This window comes from Balaenoptera musculus, chromosome 9, assembly GCF_009873245.2.
Source record: "Balaenoptera musculus isolate JJ_BM4_2016_0621 chromosome 9, mBalMus1.pri.v3, whole genome shotgun sequence".
NCBI classification, from domain to species: Eukaryota; Metazoa; Chordata; class Mammalia; order Artiodactyla; family Balaenopteridae; genus Balaenoptera; species Balaenoptera musculus.
The window spans coordinates 62614040-62636033 of NC_045793.1; the positions used below are offsets into that span (position 1 = coordinate 62614040).

The window sequence follows — 21994 nt, forward strand, 5'->3', positions numbered from 1 at the left end:
CTATACACAGGGGAGCACAGAAGGTTAGCCAGGACTTGCCCAAAGAGAAATCTGAGTAAACTTGATAGTTCCTGTGTCAATGGGGAAAATAGAAAGGCAGCTTAAATAAGTCAAGACTGTTTAGCATCTAATTATTATGCAGTGAACCCCCTTCTTTCCCTTGATTGTTAAAAATTCTTGAAACCCTGGAATTGCTCCTACGTTCAAGGCATGAGGCAGATTTGAAATTCTGCTAACACTTTCATTCGAGAACTGGCCAGTAGCAACTTTTTAACAGGAAGCAAAGAATTCTGGTGTTTGGTCCAGACCTGTATTTTTTGCATTCACCTCAAAGGAAGGTTTGTGAGAATTTATGACTATTGTTTGTAATAACAACCTTTAAAAGTCAGCTATTCTCTATCCCCACCCAAATATATTTGCAAGATTACTTTTAAGTCCATAAAATCTATAAAAATCACCCAAATCCTCCTTCAAACTATTAAAATTTAGTTTTACACTGCTTCTTACAAGATTGTTTTCTCTCCACTGCTTAGAATAATATTTTATTTGTCTTAAATTATTTCAAAATTTAAGTTGGTATTGCTTTTGTTGTAGAAATCTTAAATTCTAGAATTTTGAAATTTGGCGAACAAGTTCGAGTAGGATATACCTTTCATAACAGTTCATAACACTATGCAGTCTTATAATCTGCCTTTTACATTGCCTTTTCCATCCTGAAGTGTCATAACACTTTTCACAGTTTACTACATGTAGCAGTCAACAGATTCCTTAATCATTTTAGTATCTTTGAACTTTATCCAGCATCCATTTATGTCTTGACATGTAGCTACCAGAATTAAAGACTGTTTGAGAACAGAAATTAAAGTCTTCCTCAGCTAATGTTGAAATCAGGAATTCATTGTTTCTCCAAATCCTTTAAAGCCTGACTTTTAGGCATGATTTTATTTTTTATTTTTTTGCACTCCATTCATTTGATGGAAACATTAATTAAGGTAATAGCACGGCAGCATTTCCCAGTGCCACTGTGAGTCCCTGAGCAGCGGTGCACGTTACATTAACTTCTTCAGATTATGAAGCCCCTATTTTGCACCGTGAAGCGGTAATTTCAGGGAATAACGCTTAATGAAGTTCCCCCAGGTGTTGAACTTACTAGAGGAACTTTGAATTCCTCTTTTAAGTGTAAGGAAAAATAAAGTAGGAGGTTTGCTTTGTTTTTGTTTTTGTTTTTAACAGATTTTTAATGCAACGAATTAAAACAATTAGAACTATACTTCAATTTAAAAATAAATAAAAACCACATTAGAATGACAGTTCTGGTCCTCTCTGCCTATTGAGCCAACATTAACTTGAATAAACACGAAACCATTGGCTTGCTAAAAAATAATTTTGGATTTTTCAGTTAACTGCCGTTGATGTGATAAGGACTGAGCAAAACATGCATATCTCTTCTTCTGAAAGTGGGACTACTAAGTATAAGACATTAAATCAACTTATTAAAAATTTAACACCTTTGTAAAGTGACAAAATTATTTTTTACTCCTAAATAAAATGCTTTCTTTTTTATTGTAATACAATTAATCACTTTATAATTATAGTTTTATTGAAGAAATCCTTCTTACCACCTTCCTCTTGAAACTTACTATAGTGATAAAATGCTGCTGTTAAACCATTATGGACGTGCTCCACATGACATGGTGCATGATAGATGCTCAGCAAATTTTTATTGGTATGTTGAAGGTCTACATGGTAATGGCCTCTTTCTATGTAACATGTACTTTTTGTAGTCAAACCACAACTTTTTTTTTTTTAACTATATTTTAATTATGATCTAGGCCCTATTTATATTTAATTATCTTTCTAAAACTATTCTTATTAGATTTAATTCAAATGTAAAAATTTGTACTACCAAAACATTAAAATGAAAAAAAAACATTAAAATGTGTTCATGTTTGAACTCTTTACACGGTTTTTTAAAATTTTTAAATTTTATTTTATTTATTTTTTTATACAGCAGGTTCTTATTAGTTATCCATTTTATACATATTAGTGTATACATGTCAATTCCAATCTCCCAATTCATCCCACCACCACCCCCCGCCCCCATGCCACTTCCCCCCATTAGTGTCCATACGATTGTTCTCTACATCTGTGTCTCAGTTTCTGCTCTGCAAACTGGTTCATCTGTACCATTTTTCTAGGTTCCACATATATGCATTAATTTACGATATTTGTTTTTCTCTTTATGACTTACTTCACTCTGTATGACAGTCTCTAGATCCATCCATGTCTCTACAAATGACCCAATTTTGTTCCTTTTTATGGCTGAGTAATATTCCATTGTATATATGTATCACATCTTCTTCCATTTGTCAGTCAATGAGCATTTAGGTTGCTTCCATGATCTGGCTATCGTAAATAGTGCTGCAGTGAACATTGGGGTGCATGTGGATTTTTCAATTATGGTTTTCTCTGGGTATATGCCCAGTAGTGTGATTGCTGGGTCATATGGTAATTCTATTTTTAGTTTTCTAAGGAACCTTACTGTTCTCCATAGTGGCTGTATCAATTTTCATTCCCACCAACAGTGCAAGAGGGTTCCCTTTTCTCCATACCCTCTCCAGCATTTGTTGTTTGTAGATTTTCTGATGATACCCATTCTAACTGATGTGAGGTGATACCTCATTGTAGTTTTGATTTGCATTTCTCTAATGATTAGTGATGTTGAGCAGCTTTTCATGTGCTTCTTGGACATCTGTATGTCTTCTTTGGAGAAATGTCTATTTAGGTCTTCTGCCCATTTTTGGATTGGATTGTTTGTTTCTTTAATATTGAGCTGCATGAGCTGTTTATATATTTTGGACATTAATCCTTTGTCCATTGATTCGTTTGCAAATAGTTTCTCCCGTTCTGAGGGTTGTCTTTTCGTATTGTTTGTAGTTTCCTTTGCCGTGCAAAAACTTTTAAGTTTCATTAGGTCCCATTTGTTTGTTTTTGTTTTTATTTCCATTACTTTAGGAGGTGGATCAAAAAGATCTTGCTGTGATTTATGTCAAAGAATATTCTTCCTATGTTTTCCTCTAAGAGTTTTATAGCGTCTGGTCTTACATTTAGGTCTCTAATCCATTTTGAGTTTATCTTTGTGTATGGTGTAAGGGAGTGTTCTAATTTCATTCTTTTACATGTAGCTGTCCAGTTTTCCCAGCACCACTTATTGAAGAGACTGTCTTTTCTCCATTGTATATCCTTGCCCCCTTTGTCATAGATTAGTTGACCATAAGTGCGTGGGTTTATCTCTGGGCTTTCTATCCTGTTCCATTGATCTACATTTCTGTTTTTGTGCCAGTACCATATTGTCTTGATTACTGTAGCTTTGTAGTATAGTCTGAAGTCTGGGAGTCTGATTCCTCCAGCTCCATTTTTTTCCCTCAAGACCACTTTGACTATCTGGGGTCTTTTGTGTCTCCATACGAATTTTAAGATTTTTTGTTCTAGTTCTGTAAAAAATGCCATTGGTAGTTTGATAGGGATTGCATTGAATCTGTAGATTGCTTTGGGTAGTGTAGTCATTTTCACAATATTGATTCTTCCAATCCAAGAACATGGTATATCTCTCCATCTGTTGGTATCATCTTAAATTTCTTTCATCAGTGTCTTATAGTTTTCTGCATACAGGTCTTTTTTCTCCCTAGGTAGGTTTATTCCTAGATATTTTATTCTTTTTGTTGCAGTGGTAAATGGGAGTGTTTCCTTAATTTCCCTTTCAGATTTTTCATCATTAGTGTATAGGCGTGCAAGAGATTTCTGTGCATTAATTTTGTATCCTGCAACTTTACCACATTCATTGATTAGCTCTAGTAGTTTTCTGGTGGCATCTTTAGGATTCTCTATGTATAGTATCATGTCATCTGCAAACAGTGACAGCTTTACTTCTTCTTTTTCAATTTGGATTCCTTTTATTTCTTTTTCTTCTCTGATTGCTGTGGCTAAAACTTCCAAAACTATGTTGAATAATAGTGGTGAGAGTGGGCAACCTTGTCTTGTTCCTGATCTTGGCAGAAATGATTTCAATTTTTCACCATTGAGGACAATGTTGGCTGTTGGTTTGTCATATATGGCCTTTATTATGTTGAGGAAAGTTCACTTTATGCCCACTTTCTGGAGAGTTTTTATCATAAATGGGTGTTGAATTTTGTCAAAAGCTTTTTCTGCATCTATTGAGATGATCATATGGTTTTTGTCCTTCAGTTTGTTAATATGGTGTATCACATTGTTTGATTTGCGTATATTGAAGAATCCTTGCATTCTTGGGATAAACCCCACTTGATAATGGTGTATGATCCTTTTAATGTGTTGTTGGATTCTGTTTGCTAGTATTTTGTTGAGGATTTTTGCATCTATGTTCATCAGTGATATTGGCCTGTAGCTTTCTTTCTTTGTGACATCTTTCTCTGGTTTTGGTATCAGGGTGATGGTGGCCTCGTAGAATGAGTTTGGGAGTGTTCCTCCCTCTGCAATATTTTGGAAGAGTTTGAGAAGGATAAGTGATAGCTCTTCTCTAAATGGTTGATAGAATTCGCCTGTGAAGCAAATGGTCCTGGGCTTTTGTTTGTTGGAAGATATTTAATCACAGCTTCAATTTCAGTGCTTGTGATTGGTCTCCTCATATTTCCTATTTCTTCCTGGTTCAGTCTCAGAAGGTTGTGCATTTCTAAGAATTTGTCCATTTCTTCCAGGTTGTCCATTTTATTGGCATATAGTTGCTTGTAGTAATCTCTCATGATGCTTTGTATTTCTGCAGTGTCAGTTGTTACTTCTCCTTTTTCACTTCTAATTCTATTGATTTGAGTATTCTCCCTTTTTTTCTTGATGAGTCTGGCTAATGGTTTATCAATTTTATTTATCTTCTCAAAGAACCAGCTTTTAATTTTATTGATCTTTGCTATCGTTTCCTTCATTTCTTTCTTTGCCTCCATTCTTTTTCCGAGGTCCTGGATCTTCTTCACTAAAATTATTCTGAATTGTTTTTCTGGAAGGTTGCCTATCTCCACTTCATTTAGTTGTTCTTCTGGGGATTTATCTTGTTCCTTCATCTGGTACATAGCCCTCTGCCTTTTCATCTTGTCTGTCTTTCTGTGAATGCGGTTTTTGTTCCACAGGCTGCAGGATTGTAGTTCTTCTTGCTTCTGCTGTCTGCCCTCTGGTTGATGAGGCTATCTAAGAGGGTTGTGCAAGTTTCCTGATGGGAGGGACTGGTGGTGAGTAGAGCTGGCTGTTGCTCTGGTGGGCAGAGCTGAGTAAAACTTCAGTCCACTTGTCTGGTGATTGGTGGGGCTGGGTTCCCTCCCTGTTGGTTGTTTGGCCTGAGGTGACCCAACACTGGAGCCTACCTGGGCTCTTTGGTGGGGCTAATGGCTGACTCTGGGAGGGCCCACACCAAGGACTACTTCCCAGAACTTCTGCTGCCAGTGTCCTTGTCCCCACGGTGAGCCACAGCCACTCCCCGCCTCTGCAGGAGACCCTCCAACACTAGCAGGTAGGTCTAGTTCAGTCTCCTGTGGGGTCAGTGCTCCTTCCCCTGGGTCCTGATGCGCACACTACTTTGTGTGTGCCCTCCAAGAGTGGAGTCTCTGTTTCCCGCAGTCCTGTCAAAGTCCTGCAATCAAATCCCGCTAACCTTCAAAGTCTGATTGTGTAGGAATTCCTCCTCCCGTTGCCAGACCCCCAGGTTGGGAAGCCTGGGGCTCAGAACCTTCACTGCAGTGGGTGGACTTCTGTGGTATAAGTGCTCTCCAGTTTGTGAGTCACCCACCCAGCAGTTATGGGATTTGATTTTATTGTGATTGTACCTCTCCTACCGTCTCATTGTGGCTTCTCCTTTGTCTTTGGATGTGGGGTTTCTTTTTTGGTGAGTTCCAGTATCTTCCTGTCGATGATTGTTCAGCAGTTATTTGTGATTGCGGTGCTCTCGCAAGAGGAAGTGAGAGCACGTCCTTCTACTCTGCCGTCTTGAACCAATCTCCTGAACTCTTTACCCTTTAATCATATGTTTTCATGTCTGGAAAGCAACTTACAGTGGTTGCTTTCAGGAGCGGCATGTTGGTGGAGAAGGAGACTTTTTACTAATTGATTAATTCAGCAAATATTTATAAAGCACCCATTATGTGCAGACACTATGTAAAGTGTTGGCTATGCAGAGGTGACCAAGATGGACATGGTCCCTGTCTTCGTGAATTTTACAACCTAGTGGAAGAGCCAGGCATTTAATATGCACGTATGCATACACACACACACACACACACACATATGTATTTACTTACAGATTGTAATGAGTGATACGAAAGAAAAGGATGCTGTGAGAGAGAATTCACAAGGGGGAACTAATTTATGGTAGGAGGTGGTTCAGGAAGTGATATTTGTGCTGAAACTTGAACGATGAGTCAGAGTTAGCTGGGCAAGAAGTGGAGGAAAGCGTTCCAGGTAGAGGAACCAGCATGTGCAAAAGCCCTGAGGCAGAAAGGATTTTGGCTTACTGGAAGAACTGAAAGAAGACCAGTATCACTGAAGTACAGAGAGGAGCAAAGAACTGGGATGAAATTGGATAGGAACAGGCAGGTCAGAATATACAAGGCTTGGCAGTTTGAATTTTGTTCTGAAGTGCAAGGGGAATTTATTGAAGGAGTTTTAATAGAGGAATGATAGTATCTGTTTTTTGTTTGTTTGTTTTAACTTAACGACCTCACTGGTCTTTAAATTAAAGAGGAGAATCTGTAGGATATGGCCTAGAGCAATAATAAATAGTCCAGGCAAGAGGTAGTGGTCACTTGGACTAGAGTAGTGACAGTAGAAATGGAGAGAAGTGAGCACATTTAGAATGTATTTGGGGATATGGTGATGGATTATATATGGGGACAAGGAGGTTCCCTAGAATTAAGTAAGTGTCCGATGGCATGAGCCATAGGGTGGAGGATATAGAAGTCTAGAGAAGGAACAGGTTTTGGGGAACATCAAGAGTTCAGTTTTTAGACAAAGTAACTTTTATGTAGTAATGGAGGTTTTTAGTAGAGGTTTGGGCTTACAGTATAAATCTGGGGATTATCAGGGTGCAGATGGTATTCACATCTTTGTGAATGAATGTGATCACCTAGGGGGGGAATGTTGAGAAAGAGAGCCCAGGACCTGCCCCTAGGGAGCTCTGAAACCTAGAACTTGAGTAGAATAGGAGACGTTCATAGACGGACTGAGAAAGAACAGCCAGAGAGTCAAGAGGAAAATACTGAGGAGAATGGGTGTTGGGAAAGCTAAGAGAAAAGTGTTTCAGTAAGAATTAGACCCATTCTTGTGTAGTTGGAGTAAGCTTATATTACCTTTATAATTATATATGTATGTACATATATATTTTTTTCCCTAAAAAATGACTTTTTAATTTATTGGTGGGGCTGGCCAGAGCGTGTCGGGAGCGGGTGCCGAGGCCCAAGCCGCGGGACCCTAGCAAAGGCCGTGCCGAGGTCGCTGGGCCCCGCCGGGTGGCCCTAGCTGCCGCCATGGGCATCAGATTTTTAGAAGTTATCAAACCTTTCTGTGCAGTTCTACCAGAAATTCAGAAATCTGAAAGGAAAATCCAGTTTAGAGAGAAGGTACTATGGACTGCTATAACTCTTCATCTTCTTAGTATGTTGTCAGATACCACTATTTGGAATCATGTCATCAGATTCTGCAGATCCTTTCTACTGGATGAGAGTTATTCTTGCATTCAACAGAGGAACTTTAATGGAATTGGGTATATCCCCAATTGTAACATCTGGTTTGATTATGCAGTTGTTAGCTGAAGCCAAAGTCATTGAAGTTGGAGATATACCCAAAGACAGAGCCCTATTCATTGGAGCCCCAAAACTATCTGGTATGATCATTACCATTGGGCAAGGCATTGTGTATGTCATGACGGACGTGTATGGGGATCCCGCTGAAATGGGTGCTGGAATCTGAATCATCATTCAGTTTGTTGCTGGTTTGATTGTGCTTCTGTTAGATGAGCTGCTACAGAAGGGTTACGGCTTGGGGTCTGGGATTTCCCTCTTTATTGCCACCAACTTCTGTGAAACCATTGTCTGGAAGACCTTTAGTCCCACTACCATTAACAGTGGCAGAGGTACTGAGTTTGAGGGTGCAGTCATAGCTGTCTTTCATTTACTGGCCACCAAGACAGACAAAGGTCGAGCTCTAAGGGAGGCTTTCTATCGTCAGAATTTACCCAATCTCATGAACCTCATGGCTACAGTTTTGTGTTTGCTGTTATATATTTTCAGGGATTTCGTGTGGATCTTCCCATTAAGTCGGCCCAGTACCGAGGGCAGTACAGCAGCTACCCCAAGCTCTTCTACACCTCCAACATCCCCATCATCCTGCAGTCGGCCCTGGTGTCCAACCTGTATGTTATTTCCCAGATGCTGTCAGTTGGATTTTTAGTAAATTTACCAGGCAACTTTTTAGTAAATTTACCAGGACAGTGGGCTGATGTCAGTTGGGGAGGACCTGCTTGTTCTTACCCAGTGGGGGGCCTTTGTTACTACCGTTCTCCTTCTGAGTCCATGGGCGCCATATTTGAGGATCCTGTCCATGTGGTTGTTTATAGCATCTTCATGTTGGGATCATGTGCATTCTTTTCTAAGATGTGGATAGAGGTGTCTGGTTCCTCAGCCAACGATGTAGCTAAACAGCTTAAAGAACAGCAAATGGTAATGAGGGGCCACAGGGATACCTCTATGGTTCATGAGCTTAATAGGTACATCCCCACGGCGGCTGCATTTGGGGGCTTGTGCATCGGCGCCCTGTCCGTGTTGGCTGACTTCCGTCGGGGCCATCGGCTCAGGCACTGGAATTCTGCTTGCAGTCACTATTATTTATCAGTATTTTGAAATATTTGTTAAAGAACAGGCTGAAGTTGGCGGGATGGTGCTTTGTTTTTCTAAATGTTCCAGTATTTCTTTTTGTGTGTGTGAAAGGGAAAATATTTTGACACATTGTTTTTGTCAGATAATGCTGGCTCCTCTTTTCTTCTCTCACAGTTTGTTTTCAAGTGCTGACCGTCTCATTCCTGAAATGGGCACGGAGCTAAGCCTGTGTGCAGCATTAGTACCAGCTGCCTTAACACTGAACTTTACATTATTCATTAAAAAACCTACATGCAGTGTTGCCTGTGATGCTGGAAACCAATGTACCCGCCTTGCCATGTTCAGTTGTGACGGTGAGATGGTGACGTGGATCAGTTTTGCACACAACATTCAAGACACTCAATATTCCCCCCACTTGTTTAAAAATAAATGTAATTCAGATTGCCAAAAAAAAAAAGTATTGGTATCCAAAAAACAAACCTCACTGTAACTTAAAAAGTAAATTAACCAATGAGATGACCTTGGATGAGCTCTCTTTTGGAGTAATTTTTTTAAATGTACACCTATAAAAGACATGTTCAAGTACATGTACAAGATACATACAGAGTGGGAAATATACAACATACAGAATCCAAGTAGAAATTGTTTTTATAAAATTAGCATCCTGTTTTCCATGTATTATTACATGCCTCTGCTGGTTGGATTAATAGGACTTTAAGAAATATAAATGTTAAGGTTGAGTTTAATTTAGTTTTGATTTCTTGTTTGTTCTGATGTGTCAAACTTGGAAAAGTAGGGATTTCTCTGCCTAAGTATGATTTCCCCTTCCTAGCTGGGTAATATAGCTTAACCAGTCAGACTTCAGGAATATGCCTGGTATTCCCCGAGCCTTTTTACAGTTGCAACAGCCGATGCTACTGAATTATTTTAGCAAATGATAGAATGTTTACTCGTAGAAGAAAGAATGGTGTAATGGAAAGAGCGTGGACTTGGATTCAATCCTAGTTCGAATTCTTACTCCTGCACATTTGCACAGCCTACTTAATCTCTTCATCCTTAGCTTTCTCATGTATGAAGTGGCTATACATAATGAATACCTACTGCACAAAATTTTTGTGAGGGTTAAATGAAATTAAGTATGTAAAATGCTTAAGAAAATGTCTTTCACAAAGTGTGCACTTAATAAATGTATTGGTTTTTTTTTTTTTTATGTTTATAAAAAATATAGTTTCTGGAGTCTCCTGGCCCTTGCATCCAATGTGCATCAGTCATTATTTTTCTCATCTAAAAAGATTAACATTTATTTTTCATCATAGAAAATGAGATTTTCACCATATATAATATTATTTATGTTTATAAATATAAAAAAATTTAAAAATCAAGGCATAATTCATGTAAGTATTGTTACTCTGTTTCTCAGGATGCCTTTTCTAAGTGACAACTGCTTAGAAGGATTAATTCTTTTAATTAATGAGCCTAACATTTAGAACCAAAATTTTTAGGTAAAGTGATTTTCAGGATTGTCAAGTGAAAAAAATGTAAGTATGAGTAATCACAGATTTGAAATTCTGTATTCATTTATCTGAAATAAGCTTGATTGATGACAGAGTTACTATTGTTTGATGCTTTAATTTTTTCATCTCCGATATTGATGTTTTATTTCATATAAAACGGCACTATGGTAGAACATTTGCTCTTCTTTCTGTGGTAATAGACTTGCTTTAAACTAAACCCATCAAAGTGCTATACATTCAAATGCAATCATGTTAAAGTAATAATTCTCAGTGTATTTGAAAAGACTTGCAGAGAAATATTTATTGTAAAGCACATGGCTTTTACAGTGCGTGCACTAGGCTGTTTTTGCTTGGTCTGTATGTATGTCTGTGTATCTGCATTCCTGTTGAAATCTGAAAGAGGTGCTGTATATTTAAGTATTCAGCTTAGTCACATCAATGTGCATTTCTGTTTAAGTATCTGTAGAATTGGATTAGATGCAACACAATCAGATTTGGCTGGTGAGTCAAAATGAAATGTATATAAATTCACTTTCTTACAAATAAGTTGCTCTAAAATCAAAGTAGGAGAATAAATGTAGTGTGAAATGTTACGCAAAATCCAGGCACAGCATAATTAGCAAAGGTTAGTAGAAATGCTATTTGTTAAAACCTGAAGTGTAACAGTCAGTTTCCTCACAACAGGAAATAGCAAAGCAGTTAACAAACATCATCTGTCAAAAACAGTGTTAAGGCAGGTTAAGAACCACAAATATACGAAGTTTATAAGTTGTAAAACTGAAAAGGGAATGCATTTGATTTTAATATCTTTTACAAATTTTTTAAATGTTATACCGATTGATTTATTTCAATAAAATTTCCGAAATCATGTTAATACTTCCTTTATCTATGGGCTGATAAAATATTTTAGATGTGGGATTTTCCTACTTTGGACAAAGTGATTCTACTGAAGGAAGAATCTACTCATAATTAAAACTGGGGAAAGTAAGTTATTTTTTTCCATTCTTCACTTTCTTAAAATTATTGTGGTAAAATATATATAACATAAAATTTTCCATTTTAACCATTTTAAATGTACAATTTAGTGGTATTAATTACATTTACAATGTCATGAAACCATCACCCCTGTCTATTTCCAAAACTCTTTCATCACCCTAAACAGAAACTATATTTTTTAATAAAATCTTTATTGAGATATAATTCATATACTATAAATTAACTTACTTAAAGTGTACAATTCAATGGCTTTTAACATATTCACAGAGTTGAGCACTCATTGTGTAGTTTTACAGGCAACTCTAGAACCTTTTCATCACTTCAGAAAGAAACTCTGTACCCAGTAGCAGTTACTTTTCATTTTCCCCAAACTTTCTGCCTCTATAGATTTCCATTTTCTGGACATTTCACCTAGTGAAATCATACAGTATATTTGATCTTTTCTGACTGGCTTATTTTACTTCTTTTGTGGCTGGGTCCTTTACTTCTTTTACTTTTCAAGGTTCATCCATGTTGGAACATGTATTATTATTCCATTCTTTTTTATTGCCGAATAATATTCCATTGTATGGCTATACTACATTTTGTTTATTCATTCATCAGTTAATAGACATTCAGATTATATCTACTTTTTGGCTAATATTAATAATGCTGCTGTGAATATTTGTGTACAGGTTTTTGAGTATATATGTTTTCATTTCTCTTGTGTATATACCAAGGAGTGCAACTGCTGGGTCTTATGGTAACTCTATGTTTAATCATTTGAAAAACTCCAGACTGTTTTTCAAAGGGACTGGCCCATTTTACAGTCCTAAGTGCAGTGTGTGCAAGTTCCAATTTCTCAGTATCCTGGCTAATACTAATTGTTACTGTCTGTCTGTCTGTTTTTTCTTGTTTAATTAATTTTTATTGGAGTATACTTGCTTTACAGTGTTGTGTTAGTTTCTGCTGTACAGCAAAGTGAATCAGCTATACATATACATATATCCCCTCTTTTTTGGATTTCCTTCCTGTTTAGGTCACCACAGAGCATCGAGTAGAGTTCCCTGTGCTATACAGTAGGTTCTCATTACTTTTCTATTTTATACATAATAGAGTATATATATCAATCCCAATCTCCCAATTCATCCTGTCCCCCCTTCTCCCCCTGTTATCCGTACGTCCGTTCTCTATGTCTGTGTCTCTATTTCTGCTTTGCAAATAAGTTCATCTGTATCATTTTTCTAGATTCCACATATAAGCAATGTTATACGATATTTGTTTTTCTCTTTCTGACTTACTTCACTCTGTATGACAGCCTGTAGGTCCATCCGCATCTCTACAATGACCCAATTTCATTCCTTTTTATGGCTGAGTAATATTCTATTGTATATATGTACCACATCTTCTTTATGCATTCTTCTGTTGACGGATATTTAGGTTGCTTCCATGCCCTGGCTATTGTAAATAGTGCTGCAGTGAACATTGGGGTGCATGTATCTTTTTGAATTATGGTATTCTCCAGGTATATGCCCAGGAGTGGAATTGCTGGATCATATGGTAGTTTTGTTTTTAGTTTTTTAAGGAGCCTCCATACTGTTCTCCATAGTGGCTGTATCAATTTACATTCCCACCAACAGTTGTAGGAAGGTTCCCTTTTCTCCACACCCTCTCCAGCATTTATTGTTCATAGATTTTCTGATGGTGACCGTTCTGACTGGTGTGAGGTGATACCTCATTGTAGTTTTGTTTTGCATTTCTCTAATAATTAGTGATGTTGAGCATCTTTTCATGTGTTTGTTGGCCCTCTGTATGTCTTCTTTGGAGAAATGTTTATTTAGGTCTTCTGCCCATTTTTTGATTGGCTTGTTTGTTTCTTTTTTGATACTAAGCTGCATGAGCTGCTTGTATATTTTGGAGATTAATCCCTTGTCAGTTGCTTCGTTTGCAAATATTTTCTCCCATTCTGAGGGTTGTCTTTTCATCTTGTTTATTGTTTCCTTTGCTGTGTAAAAGCTTTTAAGTTTAATTAGATCCCATTTGTTTATTTTTGTTTTTATTTTCATTACTCTAGGAGGTGGGTCAAAAAAGATCTTGCCTGTCTGTCTTTTTGCTTGTAGTCATCCTAGTGGATATGATGTAGTATCTTATTATGGCTTTGATTTGCATTTACCTGATGGCTAATGATGTTGAGCATTTTTTCATGTGCTTTTTGGCCATTTGTATATTTTCATTGGACCAATGATTATTCAGATTTTTTCCTTATTTTTAACTTGGCTATTTATGTTTTTATTATTGAGTTATAAGAGTTCTTTATATATTCTAGATACAAGTCTATCAGATATATGATTTGCAATTATTTTTTCCCATTCTGTAGGTTGTCTCATAAATCTTCCTTTTTGAGATTCTTACTGCTTCTTCTTTCTGATTTCTAATTACATTGTGATGTTACTTTGAGAAATTCTGTTCTCCTTATGGGATGTACATATCAGTGACAAACTGAGAAAGGTTATACTTTTATTACTCTGTGGCAAGAAAGTTCATTTTCTAATCCTGCACTCTATGCTGTAGCATTCAGGAAGCATTTATTTTGGTCCCTGCTTATGTGCTGTACACTGGAACCAACCTCTGGGGGTATAAGGTGGAACTCATTCTTGGTAAGCCTACAGTCTAGTGGACAGGTCAGAAAAAGTTATGTTGTCAGGAAAAGCGCTGTATCTTTACAAAGCAAGGAGAGTTTATTTTATTAGATTTATGATATACACTTACAAGTAGTGGAAGGAGACTTGAACATCACTGAGTCTGTTTTACTTAATGATGTGTAAAACTAGTCTAGTGCAGTGATTTCCAACAAACGGTCTGTTTCCCCACATTTTCCACTGCCCCTCATCAGAGCTCCTGCTCAGTCTCTCTGAGCCCTGGAAGCTGATCATGCTGGCACATTATTTTTGTCATTTCCCAGGCTGTTATTCTCTCCTCTTACTCAAGTCTTATCTAGAATCCAAGGCCTACCTTAAGGCCCCTCATGACTGGTACGTTTATGATAACTGATCATCTTTTCTTTCTCTGATTAGTATAGTACTTTTGAACTTTAATTGTGTCTTAACTAATAGTCTCATGTTTGAATGCTTGGTTGCCCTCATAGCGTAATTGTACCATAGAGTTCAGACCATTTATTTCTTTGGGACACTACTCATGGAACCGAATGGAAGAAACATGATAAAAGCAAGAGTTTCTGTTCTAACTTGGTAAAATCATTTGGAAAAGTGATGGAGGGAAACATTCTCTGGGCAAAATCAGATAGCAATGAGTTAGCATATGCATTAGTTGACATAGTTAATTAAACAAGCTGTTATGTTGAGTTGAAGGCAAGGAAAATATACAGTCAGTTATATTTGAGGCTATTTAGCATGTTTCTTTTTTCTACCCCCAGATTTTTCATGGGATATGCAGTTTTAGTAGGTTAACTTGGAGCTCTCATATGTTTAAAGTTTTCCATTTCACACATGTTGTCTAAATATGTGCACATAGTTTTTGCTTTTGCTACCAGCCTAATAAAAGCCTCTTGTGAATGCTTATCACCTTGTAAAGTAGTTACCAGAGCTATAGTAAAATTTGCCTGCAAGTGAAAAGGCTTTGACTTCCCTAGAGGGAGAATAAAAAACATATGAGACAAATAGCAGCAACTGAAATTATCTGGTGTAGAAAGTGGCAGAATGCCAACCAAATGCTCTGTCCCTAAAATGTTTTAAATTTTTATCTCAGCTCACTAAAAAGACCACCTTGTTTAAAGAACTTCAAACACAAACTTGGAAATGTCTCATTATTTGGGTACAATTTACACAAACAGTCCCCTTTTTTTATTGCTATCTTCAGGGATTAAGGTCCTGTAGATTTAAAAGAATTTTTTTAAGATGTTTATATCCCTTCTTAAAAATGGAGTGTTTGTATATGTGTGTTGTGTGTGTGTAAATTGTTACTGAAAGTTATTGCCATGTTTTTGATACTTCATATATCTAATTAGAAATGGTGTTGATTGTTCAATAGGCAAAGTGGGCTTCAAGTGCATGGTGAGAAATAGTAATGAGATACCTTCACTAGCCCGTAGGCCATGAGGACTCTTTTCCTAAATAATAGAGATGCAAGGGGTTGATAAATCCTACTATTGTTTTGGAGTTGCCTTGGGAGGATATTATGTAGTGGTGTTTTGATGTCTGTTCTAGGGCAGAGGACAACTCTAGCCTTGCTTTGCTCAGAAGTATTGATATTTTTTTTGAAGTTATCATTTAGAAAAGTCACTCACCCTTTTTCCTTTATAACTCTTTATTTGATCCTTTCAGAAATCCCTAGAACAAGGCAGAGCAAATGCTTTTATCCTGGTTTATGAATGAGGAAAACTGAGGCTCAAAAATATCCAGTGACTTAGAAAGGTCACCAGGTAGTAGATCATGGGTTTTCTTCCACGGCTCTACAGTGTTACTCAGAAAGCTTCAAATCTTGGGTTATTGTGATACTTAGCAATTATGAAATATATTTTTGCTCAGAAATAAAAAAATTCTTTTAACCAATTGAAACTGCCAGAAAGGCTGCCAGGGTAGTAACTCAAAACAGAGTGGAGACGGAAGGTTTTGGTCCTTTCATGTGAAGCGCTGAGCCCACTAGGTCAAGGTTTTGAGAAATGGGAAATCTTCATTGTTGCTTCCTGAGTTTCTCTCTGAAACTGTTTCTCTCTATAACTAAAAATTCGGCTGCCATTATTTTCAGTTTAACAGGTAATTTTCCTTGAAGGAAAAGGAAAGTTTGCTGTGCTCTTGGAAGAAAGTACAGAAATTAAATCTGAATCATTAAATTATTAGAGAATATGCTGTTTCTGGGCCCAAAAATAGGAAAACAAAGTATAATCATCTAATAAGGCATTATATGTTTTATTGTATGCATTATGTTTTATTTTATATATAAAATTAAATATTTTATTTATGTTTTATTATATACCTGTTTATGTCATAAGGTGAAACCAAATTCTGTTCCATGGATTAGAACATAATATAAATTCAGTACCTATTTATAAAATACAGATTTATAGAAATATTATGGAACTAATGATGACATTTTGATATTGCTGCTGCTACAGAACTAGATGACCAATCCCAGAATTGCAATATGAATTAATCACTCAATCTCGTTAGAGCTGCTATAAATTTTTTTAAAGGGAGCAGGTGAGATAGGACTTATCTTTGCCTTGGATTTATATTTTTAGCAAAGTAATCAGCATTGTGCTGTGGCGGTATATTAATAATACAGTCATAATGCTGATGCACCTATTTACCAAAGTTTGTGAAATATATTTTACCTTTTCATAGCTGTTCAAATGCTATATATCATGTTGCTCTTCTGAAAATAGTAGTACATTTTAATATATGTTTAAGTTTTTAAAATTATTTTTTAAATTAAAAATTTAGGGAGAAGAATTATAATATTTATTAGTTCAATAATACTTTGGGATTTAGCTCTGTCAGCCTAGAACCAGGCATGGTCATCAATGAATCTAACACCCAACTTCCTACACTCCAAATACCCCTTTGCATCCCATTTTATCGCTGTGCTAGAGACGTCCCATCATACAAGATTTTCCTCCATCCTTGGCTCCTCTTAAATCAGTGTGATTACATTAATTTCTATATTTGCTTTTTTCTGTTTTGTTTTTCAAAAATTTCCCTTGCTAGCGCTTCTGAAAGTTCTAGCCTATAGCCTTTCCATTCTTGGTGTTGGTATTTTATAATGGATTTGAAGAAAAATTGCGTGGGATTCCAAGGAAAATATCTATCAGTTACTTTTTTTTTAAGTTAAAATGAATGCTGTAACAATTCCACAATAAATACAGTGAGATTTAATGTGTTAAATGAATTTAAATTGTTTTGACATTTTTTTTTCTTGAAGGACTCTTTTCTGGGTTTTTATAATCTCACTTAAGTAAGAATATAAGGTGGTTTAATTACTTTCCAGCAACACACACTCTAACAGCCAACATTCCAGGTTAAAGCTATGTGTCTTCTTTGGGTTTGAACTGTTTCCATTTAATCCAAGGGAAAATATTTGAGGGACATTAGTTGATGCATTTTCCAGAAATGGGAGTCGGTAAGTATTTTTTTCATAGCTTATAGAATATTTAGCAATTCGAGCCTTTAATATTTAATTTTATAACATTCTCAGTACTGGCAGCAAAGGTTTCCTCCAGAAATAGTGAGAAATTATGTGAATTCCCTTCTTGGTATGTTTAGGAGGGCAAGTCATAAATCTTTAGCCTCATATTTTTCTAAAATAAAACCAGGCATATATCTGCTCTGATCTAATATGCAGATGTAATGAAAATATTCACAGAGTAGTATATGTTAAGATTTTGAAAGTTCTCACAAAAGGTGGCATAAACTGAAACTGTTATTATGCAGAAATCTAAGCTGTAATTATTCTTTTCTGTGATAGTTTATCTAAGTTCTGTAAAAACTTTAATAACGTTAAGTACTAATGAAAGGACCTTGTGTGTCACATTTGCATTCATAAATATCCATGAAGGATCTCTTTCACCAATGTTATTCAATCTTAGTCCAGGACAAGGTCAGACATTGATTATGTTTGACAGTTTTAACAAAAGTGAATAGGGAAGATAGATTTTCTTAATTATATTGCTAGAATGGTGAGGGGCAACCATCTTTAATATGTAGTATAATATAGAAAGAGGAATGTTAATGGAGTAGAATAATGGTCAGTTACAACAATAATAATAACTACTATTTAATGAGCATCTGCTAGATGCTGGGCCACATAATAGCTCTTTATGTGTGTTTTATATAATGGGATTTTAGCACATATCTTAAGAAGTTCAGACAGCGTTATACCCATTTGCCCAAATATGGAAAATGAAGTTCCAAGAAATTAAATGATGTGCCTAAAGCTTCCCAGCTAGAGTCCATTTCACATACATCAGACTCTACTAGCCCAAGCTGCTTGTCAATGTTTGATTACCTGTGATCAGAGATAGGTAAAGGATTGATAATGTACAGGTTGTTTATTTGGCTCAGAATTGTGTTTGTGCTTTTAAATTTGAATTAACTGTCTTTGGCAGTTTGGAGTTTACAACATGATGGGAGATAGTAAAACACTCAAATTAGTGTGAATATCTTGATTTTAGCTTCTCTGATCACTCCCATTTCATATTACACGTGATTCATATTTTTCTTATATTTAACAAACGTGTGCAGCCCGAGTGTGTATCAGGCGCTGCTCTCAGTATTTATGAACACGAATTCATTTACTGCTCACAGCATCTCTATGGGGTATTATTTTATCCCTGTTTTACAGATGAGATAACTGAGGCACAGAGAAGTTAAGTGACTTGCTCAAAACCACGGGTAGAAAGTGGCTGAGCTGGGATTTGAACCCAGTCAGTTTGGCTCTTAAGAGTTCGTGTTCTTAACTATGTGTATTTTTCAGATTTGACAGAATTCGGTGAAAGCCATAACTAAAACCTATTGCTGGACTTCCAAGAGTTAGAGGGTAAATGGAGATAATAAATAGTGTCAATAAAATATTTAAGAAGTAGTGACCCCCAATAAGAGCTTGGGATTCTCTATGTTAAAAATAAAAGATGAATCGTAAAGAGAAACTGAAAACAGCTTTAATTGTGGAAGAAGCCAGTTTTGACTGCTACTTTATAGATTGTTCAATGTTGTGCAGGCTTCCTTTTGTGTACACAGCTGAGCAGTGTGACTATAATGTCCTCATTACCGTTTCCTATGTTGTACCACTAGTTACATTACTTCCACTAATGAAGTATGGAGCTCTGTGATGACTATTGCCCGTCCCAACTATATGTGTCGTGGCTTTAGCCCTTATAAATGAGTTTTTTTTAATGGATCTATGGGGCAAATGAGACTTTCAGAGTTTTTACATTAAGATAGGGCTAACGTTTCCCGAGCTTTAGAGAGAGAGAGGCTGGATGCATCAATCAAAACAATGGATTGCTGAAACTGAAACTGAAGAAGTTTCTGAAAAACAGTCAGAAATTTTTGGTTAAGATTTCAACTTATATGGACTTCAACTTTGGCAAAAACTGAGATGAAGCAATTTTAGCTGTGCCAAGTAGGAAGGAAGGTTAGAGTTTGCTCTAAGACCTCCTGGAAGTGTACTTCAGCCTGAAATTGAATATTCACTGTGGAGGTGGAGGGACAGGTGGGGAGAAACGCCGAACTCCTTAAGCTAAGGACCTTTGGCTTAAACTGGGTCTTCTGACTCCTCTGTTTACCTGTAATCAGAGGCAAGTTTACCAGAAGCTGATTGACTGGGATTTAGGTTTCAGGGCCCCTTCCTTGCACAGGCCCCCCTCCAAGGCCCTGGGAAGATCGCTAGCTGTGTATTCACAGGGCCATATGGTCTTGCAAAATTTGAAGAATTTTAAGATATTTAAAACACAATTAGTTAAGATTGCTGTCCCTTTTCTGCCCTGACCCTCCTTCCATCACATTTCTTCACATCTTAGATTGCTCTGGAGTGATCACAGGCATTTTTTTTGGATCTGGCTTAAAGGGAAGTTGAGCTGGGAATATACGACTTTAACTGCAGTTTAAAAGATGTTTCAGGAGTGTTTCAGTAAGACAACTGAGAAATTACAGATTCCCAATTTAAACATATATGAAGGGTTACTTCTTTTTTTTACCACTACCTTTATTTATTAAAGAACTGAGAAAGTTCAGATAATGGAACATAAAACTAAAGCAATAAAAATAAATGGTGAAATAAATAGAAACTATTCTGATGACCAAAAGTATATTGTAAAAAAAAATTCAGATTATCCCCAAAGCAGTAATTCATTTGAGAAGAAGAAATTTCAAATAGAATAAATAGGCTTGATGATTGTTTGAAGATCTAGTTAACACAGAGGGATGAATGATATGAATATATCGGGAAAAGAGTTATGTTTCTTGCTGATTTGTCCACGATATGGAGAAAGTTAACAAAAAACTTCACAATATGTGTCTGCAATCAGCTTTATAGTTAATGAGTGCCTGCAATTTGAAGAATATTTGGGATTAGTTGCTACATAAGAAACTGAAACACCCTGATGTTTTGCAGCTCACATATGAAAGTAACTTTATAGAAGTTTTCCCAAATTTGACAATGATCCTAAAAATTGACTTGAGTTGTGAAGTTAAAGGAACCTTTCCTAGATATATATTTCTAAACAACTATGTTCCTGTACCACAATTAGAAGAAACATTAAATTATTCTTTAATTTTATATGTGGAAAAGTATATTATAAAATTGTCATTTGTCAAAATGTGGATAGTCAAAAATTTTAGGGAAAAAAAAGTATTATAGAGGTTTGCCAGATGATTAATTAATAAAAATAGGATGATATTTTTCTGGGTTTTGTGATGTTTGTGCTATTTTCAAGTGTTTAAAATTTGTAAATTTTGGTCACTTCTAAATGCATTTTCACTTTCTTGTATAATTTTGTATTCATAATTTTGTATTCTTTTTCAGAAGGGCTTTAAAAATTGTATAAGCTTCAGATCCCTTACAACTTGCATCTGCCCCTGCCTTTTTAATTTGAAAAAAAATATATATGCTTATTATGTGGCAGAAGGCATAAAGTTGAGAAGTAAAAGGCCCATCCCTTGCCCTCAGTTCTAAGCCCCAGAAACAGGTTTAACCTTTCCTATATGTTTTCTACAGTTGTTAGATCTGCTTTGTCCAGTAACGTAGACTCTAGCCACACGTGGCTATGGAGCCCTTGAAATGTGGCTAAGGTACTGAATTTTTAACTTCATTTAAATTTTGTTTAATTCCATTAAAATTTAATTTCAGTGAACTTAAGTTTGAAATGAATACCCAAAATATTTATTAGAAAACTTTTAAGTATGTTTAGAACAACTTGGGTATGAAAATACTTTGGCTTTAAATTTTGAGAAATCTGGTGCATGTGTATGCTTGTTTCCACAAAGAGGATCATACTCTGCGTATACTGTTCTGCATCTTAGCTTATGACTTAACTATATGTTTTGCACATCTTTCCTTAGCAACTTACAGATTTATCTCATTCATTTATTAGCAGCATAATATTCTATTCTATTTGTACAACCTTTTTTCACACAGTTGCTGGAGTGATTTTTTTTTTTTTTTTTTTCAGTATAAGTGAGATTGTGTCATTCCTGTGTTCAAAACCCTCCACTGGCTTTAAATCTATCTCAAAATAAAATCCCATGTCTTTAGTCTGTGCCTTAAGGCCTAATTTGACCTGTTCCCTCACTGCTTTTCTGCTCACTTCCAGGTAGGATAAGCATCTATGCATCTGTAAAGTGGGGATTAAACACAGGTACTTCTTTCTTTTAAAAACCTCTGTCAGAAATATCACTAGTAAAGTGAAATCTCTCCACTTACAAAATTGAGTTTCTCACTTATCTGACCACCACCAGCTCCTTTGAAAGCAAAGAAGTCCTGTTTTCCTTCACCAGTAGTGCTCACTAAAGTAAAAGAAACCTTGTTAACCAAAGTAAAAAAATGTTGCAGGCTGCCTCTAATCAAGAGCACATTTAAAGGAGGAAATGGTGGGATGGCAGATAG

The 21994-nt window shown here is 36.2% G+C and overlaps 1 protein-coding gene and 1 pseudogene across 3 annotated transcripts in view; both read left to right on the forward strand.

Annotated features, from left to right (window-relative positions):
* UMAD1 (UBAP1-MVB12-associated (UMA) domain containing 1) overlaps nt 1-21994 on the forward strand; it is a 235681-nt gene that overhangs the window by 93720 nt on the left and 119967 nt on the right. The window lies entirely within an intron of this gene.
* On the forward strand, nt 7542-9324 carry LOC118901122 (annotated as a pseudogene).